The following is a 20,793-nucleotide window of genomic DNA, read 5'->3' as shown; positions in this document are numbered from 1 at the left end:
TGGCCCACCCAGACAACCCAGGACATCATCTCTGTCTCAAGGTCCTTAATTTAATCACACCAAGCAAAGATCCTTTTTCTGTGCAAGATAACACATTCACAGGTTCTGAGGATTAAGACGTGAACACCTATCCAGGTCATTATTCTGCTATTGTATCCAGTGACTGACGCGTAGATAAATAAGCATTTAGAATATAAAACCTATGCCTTGTTTCTTTTGACATTTATCATACAGCATTTTAAAGGCCTGCATTTAAAAGACTATAGTCTCTCTGAGAGCAGAAACTTTTGTTCTTCACTCTATTCTCAGCACTTAGCCCAGGGCATGAAGTAAGTGCTTAGTTAAAATTTGTTGACTGACTGACTGAATAAATAAATGAGTATACCTGTTCTTTCAAGTGAACTGCTGTAGGGGAAATCTCTTCTTTGGGCACAGCAGATGATATCTGATCCCTTCAAGAGAAATAGGGCTCCCTCTCTGGGAGCAGGGTCAGTTTATTTTCCTTGCCTCCCTTACGTCCAGTCTAACAGGATTATGTATAATCTAACTCTATGCATATACAACCCTTTTATATAAAAATGTAAGCATCCTAAGATAGACATTTCTACACCTTACCTTTTTATTTGACGATATCAATCTTTCCAACAGCTCCTTAGTATGTGATTAAATAGCCATGCAACAAACAACTTATTAAGCCTTTATATAGAGAGCCCTAAAGTGGTGACTCAAATGTGGTAGCATTTCAGGCATCTGAAGCAGGGAGAACGTGATCGGTCCTGTGTGGGCAAAAGGGAATGGTGGGAACTGTAAGGTAGATGGGGCACCTGGAAGCCCAGACATGCATCACAAGCAAATCTTAAGGAAGGAATGTAGACAGGGTTGCAACAACCAGAAGGCAGCTGAAGAAATTCGAATGTCAGAAGAGGGAAGCCCAAGAGAGCAGAAGGAATGGGTATTAAGGGCCCTACACAGACCATCCCCACCCAACCCATCCAGGTTTGTCTCCCTCTACTTCCCTAAGTGCCTCTGCCGCTCGCAGCAGGTGGATTTCCACTCTCAGCTCCCATCCCTCCCATGCACATTCCTGTAGCTTTGCTCACATCTTCCTGCTTTCCCAGATGCATTTGACACAATTGCCTACGCCCTCCTTCGTGAGCTCTCACCTACCCAGGTTTCTGGGTCACCTTGCCTTACTGGTATTCCGGCTACCTCTCTGAAATTGCTTTGATTTTTTCTGGATCCCCTTTTGTATTAGTTTCCTAAGGCTGCTGTAACAAATACCACAAACTTTGTGGCTGGAAACAACAGAAATATATTGTCTCACAGTTCTGGGAGCTGGAAGTTCAAAATCAAGGGGCCTGTTCCTCCTGAAACCTCTAGGGGAGAATCCTTCCTTGTGTCTTCTAGCTTGTGGTGTTTGCTGACAATTCTTGTCATTCTTGGCTTAGAGATGCATAACTCTATTCTCTGTGTCCCTCACCTCAGGGCCATCTCCCTATGTGTCTCCACATCTCTCTCTCTGAGCATGTCTTCTCCTCTTCTTATAAGGACACCGGTCATAGTAGATTAGGGGGCCACCCTACTTCAATATGACCTCCTCTTAACTACTTACATCTGCAGTGAGCCTATTTCCAAGCAAGGTCATATTCACAGGCACCCGGAATTAAGAGCTGAACATTTATGAGACGCAGCTCAACCTGTAACACCCTCCTATAAAAAGCAGTGACCTACAAAACAGGGGAAGACTCCCTCAGAGTACACAGGATAATCCTTTGAGGAAAGGGAAGAAAATATTGACATTTTTAATTCTAAACTTTTTTTCTAAAAAAAAAAATAAGAAAGAAATTAAGCTCTACTGGTAATTCATATGAGGCCTGACACAGGTGACTTCCCTTGTATACGATGTGTCAGAGCCCCATGTCGTGCCCTGGGAGGGGTGTGTCCTGAGGGAATAGGAGACTCTCCTTAACGCCGAGGGCTTAATGGACGTGCCCTGCTTCTTGTTTAATTTCAGTATATTACCACATATGTCATTTATGTGCTTTAAGATATCATCAAGGTGGCTGCTTTTAGGAAAACAGGACCTCTAAATAGTAAAATCTCTACTACACTTTGTATTGACGTAAAGCACGATTATGGAAGGATCTAAAATCCAACCAAAAGGTGAGGTGGCACTTGATTTTACAAAATCAAAAGTTTACCAGTTTTGCTAACTTTTTCTATAATGACTAATGACAATAAGTTGTATGCTACCTAGGAAATATTTTGGGGGAAAAACAAAAGGCTGGGATCTGGAACTGGAAAACTATCAAAAAACCGGGTCTTCCATGAAAGGATGGGTTGGAAGACCTCCACTCACAGGCACAAACATGCATAGGGAAACGTGTCACAGTCAGCCCGGCACTCAGTGGAGAGAAGGAAGTCTCCACTAAGGATTTTTAACCCCATGCCTGGACCCACATCATTTGGGAGGTTGAAACTATATTAATTGCATGGACAAGGTACCTTGGAGCCCAGAAATCTTCATTAAAAATAGTTCTTATGCCACTGACGCCTCTGGCAGAAGCAAACCAAAACCCTCTGAGGGACACTCTCTCAGCCTAAGTCTGACAGGATTCTTTCTAATATAATTTCTTAATAAATAAAATAGTTGCATGATTAAAACATATTTAAGATGCTGTGGTAGTCCATGGTAGAGGTTCTGGCACACGGACTAGTGTCGGGTGGAAGCGAGGAGATGGATGGAGGAGATTTTGGAGGGATGGTAAATAAATAGGCTTTCGGGGCTCATTTGGATGTGGCAGGTGAAAGAGTGGAAGGTGAGGATGACTTCCTGGTCTTTCACTTGTACACCTTTTACTCCAAGGGCACGTAGGAGCCGCAGCAGGTTTTTGGGTAAGAAGTTTTTTCAGCTGGGCGTATGTTGAGCTAGAGTCGCCTATAAAGCATTCGCGTCCACCAGCGAGGAGGACACTCCAGTCCGGAGCTGAAGTTTAAAATTTGGATGTTGTCAGCACACACAAATGGTAATCCGGGCCATGGAAATGGACAAGGAGACCCAGGAGGTATGTAGAGGAATCCAAGCCTAGGACAGAGCCTGAGGAATTGCAGCTTTTAGAGGATGGGTGGAGAAACTGGCCGGCAAATTCTAGGGTCACAGAGGCCAAATGTCAGTAAATATTAAGAACAAGTGATATTGACAGAGGTCAACAGCCACTTTCCTTCTGCTGTCTTCACACACCGTGCGCTTGTCCAAACACAAGGAACACTTCTGAGCCACACCTCTGCCCAATCTTCATTCATGAGAGAGCAAATAAACCCAACGCACCCAACACAGCAAGGCTCTATTAGCACAGTTGATCACAATTACTTGGGATATTTATTTGCTCTTCTTTCTTGCTACTTCAATATTTCAATTAAACAACATGCAGAGCAGAAGTGGATTACCATAGCAATAAATCCTCTGTATTAGTAAAGGCTATGAGAACCATGAGTTTCGCTAACCAACAGGAAGCTCTGTATAATGGTGTTTCCTTGAATGAAGCCCTGAGGGATCCAGGAACTGTCAGAGGTCCTGTGCGCGGGTCTCCCTGGCGTCTGTCCTAGGTGCATTACACATTCGCTGGCCACTGACTCGCTGGTGCAGCTCAAATCTTCCCTCTGTACTTGATGTAGGATTTCTGCTTGTTACTCAACATTCTTCTCACATCTGGGTGCCATGACAAATCTTGCCTTGACCATTTCAGCCTATGAATCTTTTTCCTTCTTATGAACTTGTATCTCATTTTCTGTTGCTCACCTGGTTCTTGATAATACCTGGTTTGAGATGAACTTCACTCTTGATCTTATTTCTCAACTGAGTTATTTGCTGTCAGTAGAAAGGATATTGAAAGACTCGATTGATGTCTTTTACTCATTCCCCTGGAAGCTCAAATCCAACTCTCTCCTTGAAATAGGTATTACTAATAACTAATTACACAATTATATATAAAATATAGACATGTTTATAATCGGATATAAACGTGATTATGGCATGGTAAAGCGTTAAGGTCAAAGGTCATCCTACTCAGTACTGGTTTTGTTCTGAAGTAATTAATTAATTATTGAGGGATAGAGGCGAGGAAGCAAAGGAGACTAGGCTAAGGTAATGTCTAATTCAGGTACACTTGTATAATTGGTTCATTTATTTTATTTTCAATTTTAGTGTGAAAATTGAATGACTCGAAGAACCATATGTTATAGAATGATAATGTGCCAGTTATTGATCTATTGCTTCTCATCTCCAATTCTACCCTTTATTGCCCAGTGTGTGGAACTAAAGCTGGACCCTGTAAACATTTCTCTTTACTTGATGGCATGATGCTATAGGCTTTGTGAGTAGAGAGTTCTGGAAGGGCTGCTGCAGGACACCAGGAGGGAGGGACTTCTCTTCCTGGTTCTGGTGTGCTCTCTTTTCTTCTTACGCCTGTGGCAGAGGCCAAGGTGGGGGGGCACACTCACTTCAAGTAAGTTTCAGCAGCACCCCCACAGGCAGCTTCTGTGGACTTCCACAGGTTCCCTCGCTGGCATTCCAATGGGCAGCTTCTCAACAATTTTTTCTGGTGCCCCAGTGAATAACTCCTTATCTGCCTGTAACACCTTGATCAATTTTTGTGCCATTCATTGGGTTACAGTTGTAAGGTCTCTGGCATGGGAAATCTCCATATTTGTCCCTTCCTTGGGTATTCAGCTGCTCCCTCTATCTACTATTCCAATATTCTTCAGAGTTCACTTCACCCCTGAGTAGCTAGTTCTCTGTTATTAGTCAATTATTTTTTATATTAAACTTCCCCTGTTCCAAGTACTGTATGGTTTTTGTCTCCTGACTGGGCCCTGAATAATACAGATAGAATGAAAGGGGTTCATTTCATACAGCTCCCTCACTTTATCAGTGAGGAGATTAGAGCAGAGAAACCAGGAGAGGGACCTGAAAAGCGAATGCTGTGCCCACGTCACACAGCTAGTGAGCAGTAGGAGCAGAGGTGGAAGTCACATCACCTCATGGTCCATTAAGTAGTGACTACAGCATAATAACATTGCATAATCCATAGGCACGGACTGAAGGGCTTAATGAAATAAGGCTCTGAAAGCAAGGCTTTGTTGGGGGAGGTCAGGAAAGAGAAAGCTTGAAGGCCCAGGAGTCTTTGACAGTGATAAAGAAAGTTATCACTGAGATAAGAAAAATACACATTAGGAGAGACCTCTTACCAAAGAACTTGCCAGTTACTTCACAATGGAACAGGCTAAACCAATAGCTTGACTTCAGCCCACAGGTGGCCTTGGGGTCAGGGGGTAATTGCCTGAGGGCATTTGCCTTCCAGGTTTCTGAGCCTGGAGCATCATTGGTCAGAAGGCATGTCGGTGTATCCTAGTGCCACCCAAATATTCACCAAATGGTGACAGCTTCCCGGGAAGGGCCACAGCCTATTTGGTTTGTAGTCCAGAGGGCGCAGCTCTCTGTTGTGAATGAAAACTAAGGGCAGTGGACAGGGCGCCTCCAGAACTACCCCCATTACCCACCCACTCTCATGAGATCCCCACAATCCACAAAGCGATGTTTTGGAGTTTGTAATTATCAGTTTTTCTTTGACAAGGATGGTTTTGGCACAGTGAGTGCCAAGACACAGTGTCTTTAAAGCTTTGACCTGAGCCCAGTAGTTGCTTCTCATTTTTAATTAGGGCGTGTTTATATAGCAAGAGAAGAAAGGTCAGTCTAGCATGGTGATTAGAATAAGAAGGCGGGGGGCGGGGTGGGAGGGGTGGGGGGGTGGTCGGAAGGGGTAGCCTCAGGCAAACTTATTTTAGACAAGTTGTTTTGACAAGTTCAGTGCAAGAAAAGGGATTCCAGGGATAGAAAGATAGAGTGGAAAGAATACTAGGTTTGAAGTCCAGCACCCAGAGGTCAAGCCCTAGGTCTACTACTAATGGTTGCGATGGTCCTGGACAAGTCGCTTCACCATTGGGACTCCAATACTCTCACCTCTGAAAGGTTGACATACATGATCTCTGGACCCCAGTCATGATATTATAAGAGATTATGGGACTCAGAGGCTCCTGCAAGGAACTAGGAAAACACTTCTTCTCTTCATCCACTGCTCTCTTCAACAAATTGACTCCTGTATGTTTCAGAAAAAAATATATATTCTTTAAAAGAATGAGAGTTTCACTTTGTACCTATCTGGGAACAAATGACTCAAAGCACTTTTCTTATGCATGCATTCATTCAGTTATTTTCCGAACACCTTCCAGGTGTGAAGGAAGCAGCCAAGTCCTAACCATCTTTCAGGTTCACACTCAAAGCTCTCCTCTACAGAGCTTTTCTGCTCACCGGCACGCTTAAATTCCTTTTCTGTACTCGCAGCATTTAGTGCCTGTTCATCTAATTTTATAATTAATCCTATAACCTGTAGAGATTAGCCAGTAAATTGCTGCTTTACTTTTCAAGACTTGCTCTCAGAGACTTAATTCATTAATCTGTTTATTACCTATAGATTTACAGGCAAATCCATCCACTTGCCATGTCTCTATAACCACACTGTGAGCTCTCAAGGGTAGGAACTGGATCTTACACTTTGTAACTCCCACAGAGTCAAGTTCAGTGTCCTGCACATTATTAGTGCTCAATTTATGGTCCTTAATTGATTGGTCCATTTGCACTGTGGATGTACAAAGGCATGTAAGTGGAAGTTCTTGCCCTGTGGAAGGATTCAGTCTAAATGAGGGATATAGTCCAACTTGAAGAGTTAAGGGACAAGCAACGTCCCTTGCCCCGTGATTCATTGTAAACATAGGCAATAAGCCAGTGGTTCCCAAACCTTAGACCTTAGATCCCTTGTTGTCCATGAGTTGTACTAAGCGTCACAAATCTTTATATCTGGAAGATGACTCAGCCAATCCAGAAGGTGTATACACTTCTTTTTCAAATGTATATTGTGATTGGCAAAACATATAGCCACTTAAAAGCCTAGGATTTCATGCTATCCTGTGGTCATCATAAACTTTTAAAGTAGGTGCTAAAATAACAATTACTGTCAGGTGGGTTCTGTGCACATTATTGAAGTTAAAAAGAATTGTCGTACTCAAATAGGGTTATTCACTGGAACAGAGAGCTGAAATTTAGAAAAGAAAGTAAACACTTTAGCTTAGGTGGGTCAAAGGATTTTATTTTTCAGTTTTTTCCTGAAAGAGATGGAATTTAAATTCAGCCTTGAATACACACGTTCTTCATAGTAGGGTCATGTCTGAAGCGCAATCCATTTTAGGTGTTTGAATGGATAAAAGTGAACCGGCATCTCAAGATGATTCACCATAGAGCTGGGGAGGACTCTGGGTGGAGCTGGGCCCCTTGTTAACTCTCGAGTCCTGACTTCCTGTTGAACTTTGTGGTAACTTCTGGGGAAGAGGTCCAAATAAACATAGAGGCCATCTGGGGAACTCTTTTTGGCATGTGTGCGGCCAGTTGGAGCTCTGGCCTGGAGTAGTGTGTGTTCACACACTGCTGGGGGGCCTTCTTTCTTTTTCTTTTCCTGAATAAACCGCTTTTTGGTGGATTTACTGGAGAATTATTTTGGCCAGTTGACAAAACGAATATGAAAAGAGAAAGGCCATGAGACTCATACCTGCATGCAATAATCCTCTCCAGGATGGGTCAGGATTTTTTCAAGAGCAGAAAGTACACGGATGCATTGGAACACAGGTGGATGGAGACCTCAGGTTAACTTTTTTAAAGAGCATCCAGAAAATTAACAGAGACTTGAGAAACCATCCACCCTAGTAATGTATACCAATATGTCAAGAAACTCTGAAACTTATTTTATCAGATTTTTAAAAACTTAATGAAGGAAGTGTGTATCAGGATACATGCACAGAGGAATCACGTATACAAGAATTGTGCCTTCCGAATGAAGTGCGATGTTTTGTATTTGTCATCAGATGTGGATGGAGACATGGATATTAGCCAAGATTTGCCACAAACTAGTTCTGAATCGCTTCTTGGGCAAGTCGCTTCATTTTTCTAGGCTTTGATCTGATAAAATGAGGGGTTAGAAAAATAAATCTCTAAGGTCTCTTCCTACTGGCATGTTTCTGCTTTCTGCATGGTGACTGTGGAGGGAAGAGCCCTCTGTCCCCAGGAGAGTTGGCTGGTGCCACTGCTCAGCCCTCTGACCTAGCAGAAGTGGACAGGGAGTTGCCCCGGGAGGTGAGCAGAGGAAAAGCAGATGACTTCTCCATTTGATCTGGAAAAAGTCCTGACAGTCTCTCTTTCCTATCATCCTTTTGTTAAAGTTGTTCTCTCTGAAAGAGGTTAACACTTCACTCTCTCCCGTTCTGATCGTTCCCTAGGCTAAAATCTGCCAGTGAATCCAATTTCTGTCTTTTTTTGAACTTTGTTTCACTCACATCAAAAATGCTTCCTCTTCAACTCCCCTACACTGCTGAGAAGAGATTGTGTAAGATGACCCAGCTCCTTTGGAGAACATTTTGGCATGAGGGATCACAATGTTTAAAAATATCCATAGCCTTTTATCTTATAATCCTCCTTCCAGAAAGCTACCTTGAGGAAGTAAGTCTACATGTCATTAAAAATTCAGGCATAAAGATGTTCACCATCAAGTTGTATAACTTATAATTGCAAAAAAACAAACAAACAAACAAACAAAAAAAAAAACAAAGTGGAAGCAACCTAAATGTCTAGAAAAGGGGAATGGTTAAGCAAGTCAAAGTTTACTGAAACAGTAAAATATTGTTTTAACAAATAGTCTTAAAGAGTTTGAAATAACAATTTGGAAACTGCTTATTTTGCAAAATGGTAAGTGGAGAAAGTGAGATACAGAATTGGTTGTATGGTGTGATTTTAACTCTGCAAACGAGATATGAATAGAAAAATATTGAAAAGAAATGCTCCAAAATGTTAACAGTGTTAGTTCTGATTCTGTATTGCTCAGTTTTATCTACGTTTATTGATAAGCTTTTATTATTATCAGAATAAAAATATGATTCAAATCTAAAGAAACACTCCTGGACAAAATATTAGCAATAAAACCTCTTAGTGAAAGGAATATAAATATTATTTATTTTCTCCTTTATGCTTTTCTGCATTTTCCAAATTACATATTATTTAAATAACCCACAGTGGCCCTGATGAAATGGTGCAGCTCAGTAACCTGCCAAGATGACCTAGGCAGAAGGGGATCAATTGTGCTTGTCGTGATATTTAAATCCCAGAGGGCAAATACCTATGAAGTCCCAGGAACCAAAATCTGGGTTGTGCTTTTGAGTGATGATACCACTTCCAAACACTCTGGCCAGCCATCACTGCGTTGTTTGTCCTGAGAACTGGGGGTAGATTCCCTTGTCCCTACAAATGCCCAACCCATGAGCCACCAGCTGGAGTCAGTTTAACCTGGGACCCAACTGGACAGTTGACCCGCACACTAAAGACTTTGGGTATATTCTGCTGCTTTTTTCTTATGCGTTAAAGGCTGGCAGACTCTGGTTGCTGGGAGCTCAGATTCCCCGCAGACTGCAGGTGAGACAAAACCCGGGAAACCACTAGGAGTTCTTCCCTTCATCTGAAACATCTGGCCTCAAGATGAAGAGTAAGGGCTCTGGAGTGAGAGTCACATTTGTCTTCCAGCTCTTCTACTAACTAGCTGGGGGACTTTGGACAAACTGCTTGACCCATGACTCAGTTTCCCCATTTAGCATTCTTATAGGACTTGGTATGTTTGTGTGTAATATTATATATATGTGTAATAATATATATATATGTATGTGTGTATATATATATATATATATATATATATATATATATCTGGATAAATGGTGTTGAATGAAGGACAAGAAGTAAGATAGGGTGGGTCTCATCAAGTAGCCCCTGGGGAAGGCACACAGGGGCTTCTCCCCTTTGAGAAGAGACACATAGTATGGTGCTCCCGTCCCTACCACACCCACACCCCTCTTATCTCAGATGAATTCCTTTTTGCTCCATGCAGGCTTTTTCTGACTTTCCTCTTGGTGGAGGGCACAAATCTACAATCCAGTCCACTATTAGAAGTTACTCAGTCTTACATCCAGTGTCACCCAGCACCAATACATTCAACGTCTGCTTCAATGCGTGTTAAAGAAATAAATAAAAAGCGGAGCTGGAATCAATCATAGAAGACTGTGTCCTGGCCCTCACCAAGCACACTGTTTATCCAGAGGAGAGAGAACTGATTATGATTCAAAGGGCTGGGTGTAAAGCAGAAGCCAGTACCAGGAGCTCCCCGGGGACTCAGATTGGGGGACCCAGGAGAATGATGGGAAGGGTAAGGCCCACCTTCACCTTTGAAGTGGTGCTGAGGAAGAATGATGTGCCTGACAGATGGTAGGTGTTCACCGTTGAATGAGAGCTGAAGGGAGGGGAACAGGTGCCCAGGCTTCAGAGGGAGGAGTGAGTCTATGGAGCATGAGAAACAGGAGAGTGAAGAGATGTGGGGGCAGGAAATGGGGGTCCTAAGTGTCAGCCAGACGCTGGTGGAGGGAAGGGAGTTCAAGCACTGGCGCAGAAGGCCAGGCAGGGGGCTTACTCAGCTCATGATGTGGAAATGTGGTTTGGAAACCAATGCAGGGCTGAGGTTAGCCTCTGAGTTGTCCTAGGTTAAACAGAGACACAGTGCAAGAAAGACTGTAGATGCCGGCAGTAGGGGGCCTCTGTGGGAAATAAGCCCGGGGGAACTCTCAGGAAATCGCAGGGAGAACTTCCTTGTCACAGGCAGAGGGGTGGTCAAAAGCTAAACCGGGTGGCATGCGTCATGGCAGGGTTGGGGACAGCAGAGTTCCACCATTGGCTGGTGGGATGTGGGAGCCACTTTTCTCTGTCTGTCTCACAATCAGTCTTCCTCTAACATATGTCCATATTAGTCTTAACCGTGATCTTATTATATTATCTTTAAACATGTGGAAAAGCCCCCCACTCCCGTTTCCCACCACCCCTACCCTGCTGCACTGCTCTAATCACACACAGTGGAGTCCAGACTGGTGTCTAGTATACCAGCCCACAGGGGTCAAGGGGGCCCCAGGGGACCTTAAACATAAAAGGAAAAATAACAGCCCATGGAGGCGATCGGAGGGGCCAGCCAAGTGAATGTTGAAGCCCACGCAAACTTCTCCCCTTGTTGAGAGGGGTGGGACAGCTTCCCTTGGGCGGGTCTGAGGGGAAAGATAAACAGACAGGAAAATCAGTATTCAGAGGAGAGGAGGAGGAGACAAGTGGAGGCAAGAAGTCGGGAGCCCTCTGAGAGGCCAGCGGAGCTAATTTATGTCATCTGTCTGCCTGAACCTAGTTAAAATAAGGTTTTAGTAGGATTCTTCATGTGAGCGCTGCGGTTAAACAGAAATTCCTTTTAAATGATGTCTGAAGAGTGAGTCAAAATGAGGCCAGGAAGCTAGAGAGGAGTAACTCCAGGCCAAAGCTTGAGCTGGGAGGAGAGATTATTCACTAGCTCAGGCGGCCAAAGCCACAGGGAGGAGTTCTGCCCCAGCTCTCACCCCCGGGCGTGGCCTTCCTCTCTCCCCAGCCCACCGCTGTGCCGCAGAGAGCAGTTTTTCCTTCCAGAATTCTTGAGCATGATTGAACTTGGATAATCACAGTCAACCTTACACTTTTCAAAATAAAATTTCTTTCATTGCTTTTTCTTATCAAAGTGTTCATTATAATGAGTGTTCATTAAAATGTTCATTATAGAAAAACTAGGAAACACATAAGTAAAAACAAATGGCTAAATAGTCACGATTTCACCTACTGTAAACAACCACTAGTGACATCATGTTAGATAATTAGAATACCCTCCTAGGGAAATATAGTATTTATTTTTCTATAGTTTTAAAAAATATATATTTATACTATTAACACCATGTTCGATAATTAGAATACCTTCCTAAGTATATATAGTATTTGTGTTATTATACATAACATATTATACATAATATAATACACATTACACATATATTATATATACACAAATGTCAAACAAAAATGGGTTATATTGTTGTGATTTCTTTCCTTCTTTCACCTGACATTTTCTGTGGCTGTAAATTTCTCAACATCATTATAATGCCTGCATACTACCTATCACTTGAAGTATTAAGTTTATTTAACCAGTTCACTATTGCTAGGCACTTAGGTTATTGCAACTTTTTCTCTGTGGATAATGTTGCAATGAACATTCATGCAGCTAAATATTTGCATCAATTATGAATGGTTTTGGGGGGTACACATTCTCAGAAGTCAAACTGCTTGCAGCTTCCTGATTTTCATGTTAGGAAAATGAAACCCAGAGACTGGCTGCGGCAGGGGAATGGGCAACCCAGAACCTGAAGTGAGGCCTTCTGGCTCAGGTGCACTGCTGTTTGCACTGTACAAGATGAAGAAGGGACTAGCCAGGTTCCTCTGACAGTTGGAAACATTAGCTGTGAAAATGAGTGCCGCAATTATAATATTTCCAACTTCTTGTAAGAGCAAGGGCTCTTAATTCAAACTCATTTATGGAAGTTACTCATCTCCTACAGCCTCAGGTCTGGGCTACCCCTGAAATGTGTGTACCTGTGGGTGTGTACCTGCCTGTAGCGTGCTTGGACATTGCGTCTCGGTACATTCTTTTTCTCCTCCTGGCTACAAGTGAATAGGGATATGAATGTTTTTTGAAGTTCTATAGAGATTTCCTGGCCATTATTACACAGTACCTACTTATCACTTAACATCTCTGCCCTGAGGGGATTTGGAGAAGGCTTCAGAACAGAATTTATTAGAACACAGGGCGTGATTCCTCCCACCCATCATGCCTCACCATGCCTTGTGGGACAATTTAAATTGAGCCACCTAGTGGTTGGATCTGTATACTAATAATCTTCTCCCCAAGGAGGGATGTGGCTGAGTGGGGAAGGGGTGCTGGGACAGGCAACAACCTTATAGAGGAGTACACGTGGGGGGGGTGTACTCCCCCCAAGGGGGTGTGTGCAGTGAAGCAGAGAGTGTCCGCCGGGAGTGGGCTCCGGCTCTGCCCACGTGTTGTGTGGCTCTGAGGAAGACGCTTTCCTAAGCTTGTCCCACCCCTTCGATCCTTACTGGAAGCACCATGTCAGACGAGAGCCATAGTCCCTTTCTGCTTTAGCTGCTCTGCTCTTTTCCCCACTCATTTGATCAGTTTGTTTGGTGACACGGTTCAGAGTGTTTTTTTTTTTGCTTTTTGATACTTTCTTGTATGTCAAGTTTTTCAAATCTTATCGATGATTTGCCAATAACTGATCCTATGTTAACGTCATGGGAAAACTCCAAGCCAGTTTGGATGTTCTGAGGCAAGCGTCAAAGGCTTCCTGTCACCCTTCCTGTAGCAACAAACCCCTGTTTATAATTGACCGTGCCCCTTGCATTTAAAGCCTAGAAGGTGGCGGCCTCCTGGAGCTAGGAATGTCCACCTTGTGCATACCTGGATAATTCTGCACTACTGCCTCCTTTCTGCAAGGCCTTTGCGTCCCCAGGGACTACAGAGTTGGCAGAGAGATTTCACCCAGCATACCGCCCTAACCAAGTGATGATAGCTATCTCAAGAGTCATACTAAAAGGTAGTCTCAGCCACTTCCATTCTCAACCAGAAAGATTGCAGTGTCTGCCACAAGCAAACAATGGGGGACAGCAGTGGAAATCACCATTTCTCACTCTCTGTGGCCTAAAGTACGATAGGATTTTTGCTCCAGTCCCAGCTTTCCAATGGGTTCTTATGCTCCAGGGTGATGATATAGGAAATCAGCTCCCTCAAGAAAGATGAGTTGGGGGAGAAGGAAGTTACTGGTGCTGTAAAAGCCATGTCACCCAAAGCCTTCTAGCAGCACGGAGGCAAAGCGTCTGCTATCGCCCTACGCCGGCCTTCCTCAGATTGCGTTTCCCTCTCTAGTGGTGGCTTATCCTCTCTAAACCTTCTCCTCATGTTAACTTTCAATTTTCTCCTCTATCATGTGTTGTTTTGAGGAGGTACGGTGGGTACTCACAGTGAAATTGGCTCTGGGTGGGCCTCTGTTTTCCATTCAGATGGTGCTGCCTGGATCATTTATGGGCTGGACGTTGGAACTTCAAAGAGAATCCACTATCTTTTCCAGGCAACTGAAGATTTAGAAGCCAGCACCCAGAGAAACAGTTGATGTTTTTCCTTCATTCTTTCCATGTGAATGCAAAGGAAAGCAAGTTTAAAGTGGTTATTAGTGAAACTGTAAGGTGTAGAGTAGAAAACCCTAGGAGGGTTTTAAAAGCAGACTTCCTAGAACTGGGGACAGCATGCAGCTCTATTTATGGCAGTGTGATCTACTGGATAAACCAAGATCTGAAATCAGGAAACTGGAGCTCTACTCTCAGCCTTGTCACTCACTGAAAAAGTCACTTCCCCTCTCCGTGCCTTAGTTTCCCCATCTGTCACTGCCCTGCCCAACTCAAAGGGTTTTGGGGATGATTCTATAAGAGAAAGGATGTGAATATGCTTTGAAAAGAAGGCTCAAGAGCTGTGTAAATGGAAGGAATGATTGTTTGTTTTCATAAGTGGAGTTGTCTCTTTTCCATCACTGCTGGAGAGGCTGTTTGGACTATAAGTATTTGGCCTCTGAACTTTCACTGTGGACTGGAGCAGCTGTGGGTGGCAGGAATCCAGGAGGGAGGAAATATCAGAGTTAGCAAGCATGGGCCTCCGCCTCAGAGTTGGCCAAGTTTCTAGGGGAAAAAAAAAATCTCAAGTAGCTCTTTGTGGTCATGAAGAATACACTTATGTGATTGTTTTCAATGTTTTAGAGTCTGAAGAAAAGCTTTAAGGGATACATCACAATGGACTGTAGTAGAGTTACTCATTCAATCTAGGCTGCACAAATCTATATGGAGAATAGTAGACCTTATCTAAATCATATGGAGAATAGTAGACATTATCTAAATAATTCCACATGCCTCTTTCTTCTTGCATGTATACATACACTCACAGATTGTTTCATCCAATAATTCAGATAGTGGTTTCAATTCTTCCCTCTTTGCACCTAGTCAGAGCCTTTCCAGTCTTCAGAGTTCTTCCCAGTTCCTTTGCCATTTTATCCTCAGTGCCAGGCACAGTAGCTGGCTCAGAGTAGGTAGTCAATAAGTTTCTGATCAATGAAATACCACCTGACCCGGAGTCTATTGTTACATAAATGGCCCCCAATGAATCACGCCTCTGTGCATGCATGTCCTTGGGTAGCCCCTTCCACACTGGCCCTGGGCTTGGTCACATAATGACCTTCTTATGTGACCAATAATAAGGTCACATATTATTATTGACCTTATTAATAGTATGTGACCTTATTATTGGTCACATAATAAAGGTCCACGTGATCTTAACAGGGGCTTGAAAAGTACATCGGAACAAGCTCACTAGAGGTCGAAGCTTGGGTCAGCCTGCTGGAGACACGTGGTGCAGTCAACAGCCATCTCCAACTACCAGGCATCTGAGTGAGGCCATTTTAGGTCCTCCAGGCCTCTCAAGCCACCAGCTGACTGCAGCCACACAAAGTCAGCAGAAGGACTATTCAGCTGAGCCTCAGCCCAAGCTGTTGACCCATGGAATCATGAGAAAATATAATTGTAGTTTTAAGCCATTGCATTTTGGGTTAGCATGTTGTACAGTAGTAGATAACTGAGATAACTTTAAAAAATGTACAGATTCCTCTAGTCTAGGAATGGTAAATATGTTTCATCTCATCTATCGACTTAAATTGATTGGTCGTGTCTTCCTGGAAGGCTGTGTTGAAAAGAATTTGAAATACAAGTTAATGGAAAAGAAGGCCACTATTTATTAGCAATGTGTGCAAAGAACTTGGGCAGGGATAGTAGCAATATGGCTGCCTTATATTTTCCATCGTTATTCCGTATTACTAGTCAGAGGTCCACAGATAAGGAAAGCAGACTCATCAAACTTAAATGTTAAGTGGGCCAGTTGGTGAGGGGATTTTCCAATGAATTAAGTAACGCTTCTCAGAAACAGTGGTGCCGAAGGCAGAACTCCTTGCATGACCTCAACCAGACATTTTTTATGTCACTGGAGAACACAATTCTGTGACTGAGGAGACCCACAACTCGGGACTCTAGCTGGCTCCCCGGACTTGGCTCGGGGAGTGTGTAAGTGGATTTTCTATAGTCAGATCTGGTCGTCAGCTGTATAGGTCCAGAAACTCAGTGTTGTTGGCGAATTGAAAGCTGACTGGGCTCTTGGAAATGGACCTATGAGAACCACATTCAGGAGAGATTGATAACAAAATAAAATGTAAAGACTTGCCAAGGATACCACAATTCTTATTTGCTCCCCAGACTAAATTAGTCCTTAAAAAAGCCCAGTCCCATGAAGAGGATGGAATTTAAAAAAAGGAAGTGGGAAGGTTCAGGGAGAATATTTCACACGAGTCAGGAAAGGCGGCTAAAATCTCTCTCTCTGACAACAGTGCCCTCTCTCCAGGGAGAGGAAAACCGCTGACTTCAGGTCCAGCTCCTCTCTCCCTTGAGAAGAACGGGAGGTGCACTGACCACTCATGGACGTTGAGTTCTAACATCTCTGCAGACCCCATTCCTTCTAGGAAACATGCTTCCTCAGATACATTAATGTAATTGATTAGGCCGTTGTTACTTCTCTGTTCAGAAGCACCTTCTGGGGATTCTACCTTAATTATAGTTTGCTTTTTCAAGTTCCTGACTGTTCCATTACCACTGATGAAGTGGTAATGTCTTATAAGGCCTTTTACCCCTTCCAAGATTTCCACATCGTGCATTGATTTGTCCATTCACCCATCCACCACTCATCCATCCGTCCGTTTATCCACCCATCATTTCACTTATCTATTGTGTAAATAATTATGCACTCAGGTAGTGCTGGGGGACACAAAAAGAAATAAGGCCTGGGCCCTACCTTTAAGGAACCTTAAAAGTGAGAAAGGAGACAGGAGTCTAGGTGGGAGACTAGTCCTTCATGAGTCCAGGGAAGAAATATGGGTACTCTGACTAAAATAGAGCAGAGGTTATAGAGAAGAAGGGACAGATATCAGAGAAAAAAGAGTGTAAAAGAGAGAAAATGGACTATGACTCCTATTGGGTGGCCTATGAGGGAGAAGGAGGAGACCAGGGTAAGAGAATGATTAACCAGTGTCATGATTTAACTAGGAAACGATTTATTAGTGTCATCATTATCATTAATAGCTGGCGTTTACGGAGCACTTCCACCACGTGAGATACTATTCCAAGCCCTTTATATGTCTGAATTCATTTATTCCTCACGACCCAGCAAGACTGGTACTGTCATTCCATTCATATTTCAGGTGAGGAAGTGGAGGTGTAGGGTGATAAGTAACTTGTCCAAGGGGACATAGCTGGTAAGTGCCACAAGTGGATGACCCTCAGGGGTCCAGTTCAGTGTCTTAGTGGGTGCCTCTACAAAGATAAGAAATATAGGAGGAAAATATGCAGTACAGTTTTAGAAATGTATAATTTGGGATGCCTGAGACAATCCCAGTGGAGAGCCCCAGGAAGGATAGAGGACAGGGGGAGTATCTGTACAGGAAATATCACCTTACACACCATCAGTGTCCACATGTGGTGGTGGAAGCCATAGGTCTGGTGTGGAATGTCAAGGACAGGGCCAAGGTCAGGACCTAAGAGAAGACACAAGAGGGAGGGGCATTTGGAGGAAGAGGAGCCAGGTAGGGAGTATAGAAATGAATGGTTAAAGAGTTAGGATATGAACCAGAAACCCGGGGTGTCACACAGGGGGAGGGAAGAGTTTCGATGCTCCAGGGGGTCACATAGCACCAAAGAGAGCATATGAATGCAGCTGGAAAAGCAGCCACTAAATTACACATTCAGGAGGTTTGACAACTAGTGACCTTGATAGTTTCAGGGGCATGAACTCCAGCACCCAAAGCACCCGGATCAGTGATTCTCAAACTCTGCTGCAGAAGAACCTCCAGGTGGTTTGTTAAAATGCAGACTCCTGGGGCTGCCTCCAGAAGCTTGGATTTATAGGTGTAAGTTGGGGCCCAGGGACCTGAATTTTTAAAAAGCCCCCAGGTAATTCCGATGCGGTTGGCTTACAAACTATATTTTGATAAGCGCTGCCCTGAAGACACAACAAGCATTTCCTTTCCCACTTGCCCCGGGTTCTGGTTTCCTGCTAAGTGATCCGCAGCCTCCCCTGGGAGATCAACACTGTGAGTGGCCAACCTTTTCAGTTCACACCGCCCCACACGAAACTTGCCTCTCAGGCCCTAATCATATTTTAATACTACAATTAGCCAAACATCCGTACATACCACACACACACTCACACACACACACACACACACACACACACACACACACACACTATAGGAGAGAAAGCTATTTATCCCAGAGATAAACGCCTATAAAGCAAATAAATGCAAAGACACATGACTGATCCAGTGAGAAAGAAGGAGGAGACTAGAATAATACAAAACAAGGCAAAGGTGAGTCAAATACCGTTCTTAACTATTAAGAGTAGATTGAAATACCCTGTATTTACACTACGGGTAAAAAATGCAAAGGAACACAGAGGAAGGAGTACCGGTCAACTTGTAGGAGTCGGTGAAGGCATTGCCGAGAAGGGGACGTTTGAGTTATTCACCACTAAGAGTTCCTGAGGCAAAGAAAGGGAAATGGATTCTGGGCACAGCAACAGTATAAAAGTGGGGAGGCACAAAGGAGCATGATGTTTCCAGACAGATAAGAAGCATAGTGTGGCTGGAATAGTGGAAGTAGGGTGGAGGGAGGTAAAAGCAGGTGGAATAACAATGAACTTGATTGGAAAACTACAACCGGCCACCCTTTGGAGGGTCTTTGATGAGTGCTAAGGGATTTGGATTTGATCTTGAAGAAGTGGAGAGCCCACGTGGTTTTAAGTGGGGACTGTGTCATTTGTCTTAGGGCCTAGGGTATCACAGTGTGGAGGCTGCAGGTTTTTCCCCTCTGTCTACTCAGCACCCAATAGACTACAATCTCTTATAGAGACAGAACCCAGAATTCACATGGTATTTGCAGACACAGGTTTTGAGTTTATTTCTTCTATACTGTGGAACCTGAAGACTATCATTTGGGAAATAAACCATGGGGAACGAGGAGGGAGAGGAAGAGGGGGAAAAACAACACTCAAATGGAACAAAAACATCTCCCTATCTAAACATGGGTTTAAAAATAATTACAAAAAATACAGTTTCAGTTTTGCAGGGTGGACTAGGGGAGGAGAACCAAAAATGGCCAAAGAACAACCAAGGCGGAAAAACAAGCATTGGAAGAAAGAATATTAAAACAGGAAGTCAGCAGGCAGCAGTTCTCCATGAGGTCACTGACAAAGGACCCCATGGCCCATTCTCTGCAGGTCATGGGGTGGGGAAGGAAAAGCTGGGGTACAGCCTTGGGCACTGGAATGGACCGGAACACAGGGTCAGTGGCAGACACATCTGGAAAACTGCAGAAACTCTTTCTATCCGGGAGGGGTAGTCCCTTGGCTGCCCACCTGGGCCCTGGGGGTGAATAGGAGGCAACAACTAAACTCAAGTCTGAAACTTAGCCCTGTGTCTGGGTCTGTGACCCTGGACAGAGTCTCTGCCTCTCTGGGCCCGTTTCTTCATTTGGGATTTATTATGTTTGGCCCGGCCTCCGTGCATTGGGTGGCCAAGGGGCACAGTGAAATCTAGCTGTGCAATCTGCCATGCGCAGCGACCAGGAAGACAAAGTGCTTTGTTTTTCTAATTTATGCCCAAACATTGTTCTGCCTGCCAAACCCAGAGCCCACCAGGCCATGACTACCTAGAGAGGTGCCTGTTTCTCATTCGCGTATAGGAGCTCCATGAGCTAATGGTAACCCTGAAAGGGAGGGATGGGAGTGGAGTGGATGAGACTGGAAAAATAGCTGAGGCCACCCTGCGGAGAGTCTGGGATGCCATGCTAAGGAACTTGGACTTGATCTTGAAAGAAATGAAAAGTCAGATATGCTTGAACTCACTTGTCTCCCCCATCCCACGCTCTTTTCCTGGCCCTGCTCAATGGAAAGCCTCTGCCGCCACTGTCACCTACCTCCTAATACACAGGCTGTCTCAGCCCCCTGGGCGTGAGCCTGGGTTTTGGCATGACCTTTATTATACCCGCTCTGAAGGGAGGAGCTGAAACAGCTCTAGCACCCATGTGGAACCTGACCAAGAATCACTGAGACTGATCCGGTAGCTGCCCAGAGGGCCCAGGTACGGGAGAAATAGAGAAGAATGCCGGAGTAAATGCCTCACGGGGTGAATTTTGACCTCCCTCGTTTCTCCTCCCTCTCACTGTCATTGCCCTGGGATTAACTCTCCTCTCCCATACAGTTTTAGCATAGTATAATTTTCACCTCTTGTTTTTTAGAGAACCTGAACTAAGACAGGGTTCTCAATAATAACTGCTACTGGCCATCCTGCGGACCCTGGCGAGTGAGGGCTTGCCACATTAGTCCTGGCTCTTTTCTTCTTCGTGAGTGTGTTGGAACAAACCCATACTTGTCAGAGACATTTGGGCAGTAGAACCAAGAGGGCATGGAGGCAAACAGACCAGGGCTAAAATCCTGGCTCCGTCGCTCACTAGCTCATGTGATGACGTGGGTGATGACTCGACTTCTCTAAGTCTTGGTTTCTCCTGCAAGATGGAGGTAATAAAACTTCCTTCATGGAGTTGGTGAT

The sequence above is a fragment of the Rhinolophus hipposideros genome (assembly GCF_964194185.1).
Source record: "Rhinolophus hipposideros genome assembly, chromosome: 5".
In the NCBI taxonomy this organism is placed as follows: domain Eukaryota; kingdom Metazoa; phylum Chordata; class Mammalia; order Chiroptera; family Rhinolophidae; genus Rhinolophus; species Rhinolophus hipposideros.
Note: the sequence above shows the minus strand (reverse complement) of the source record.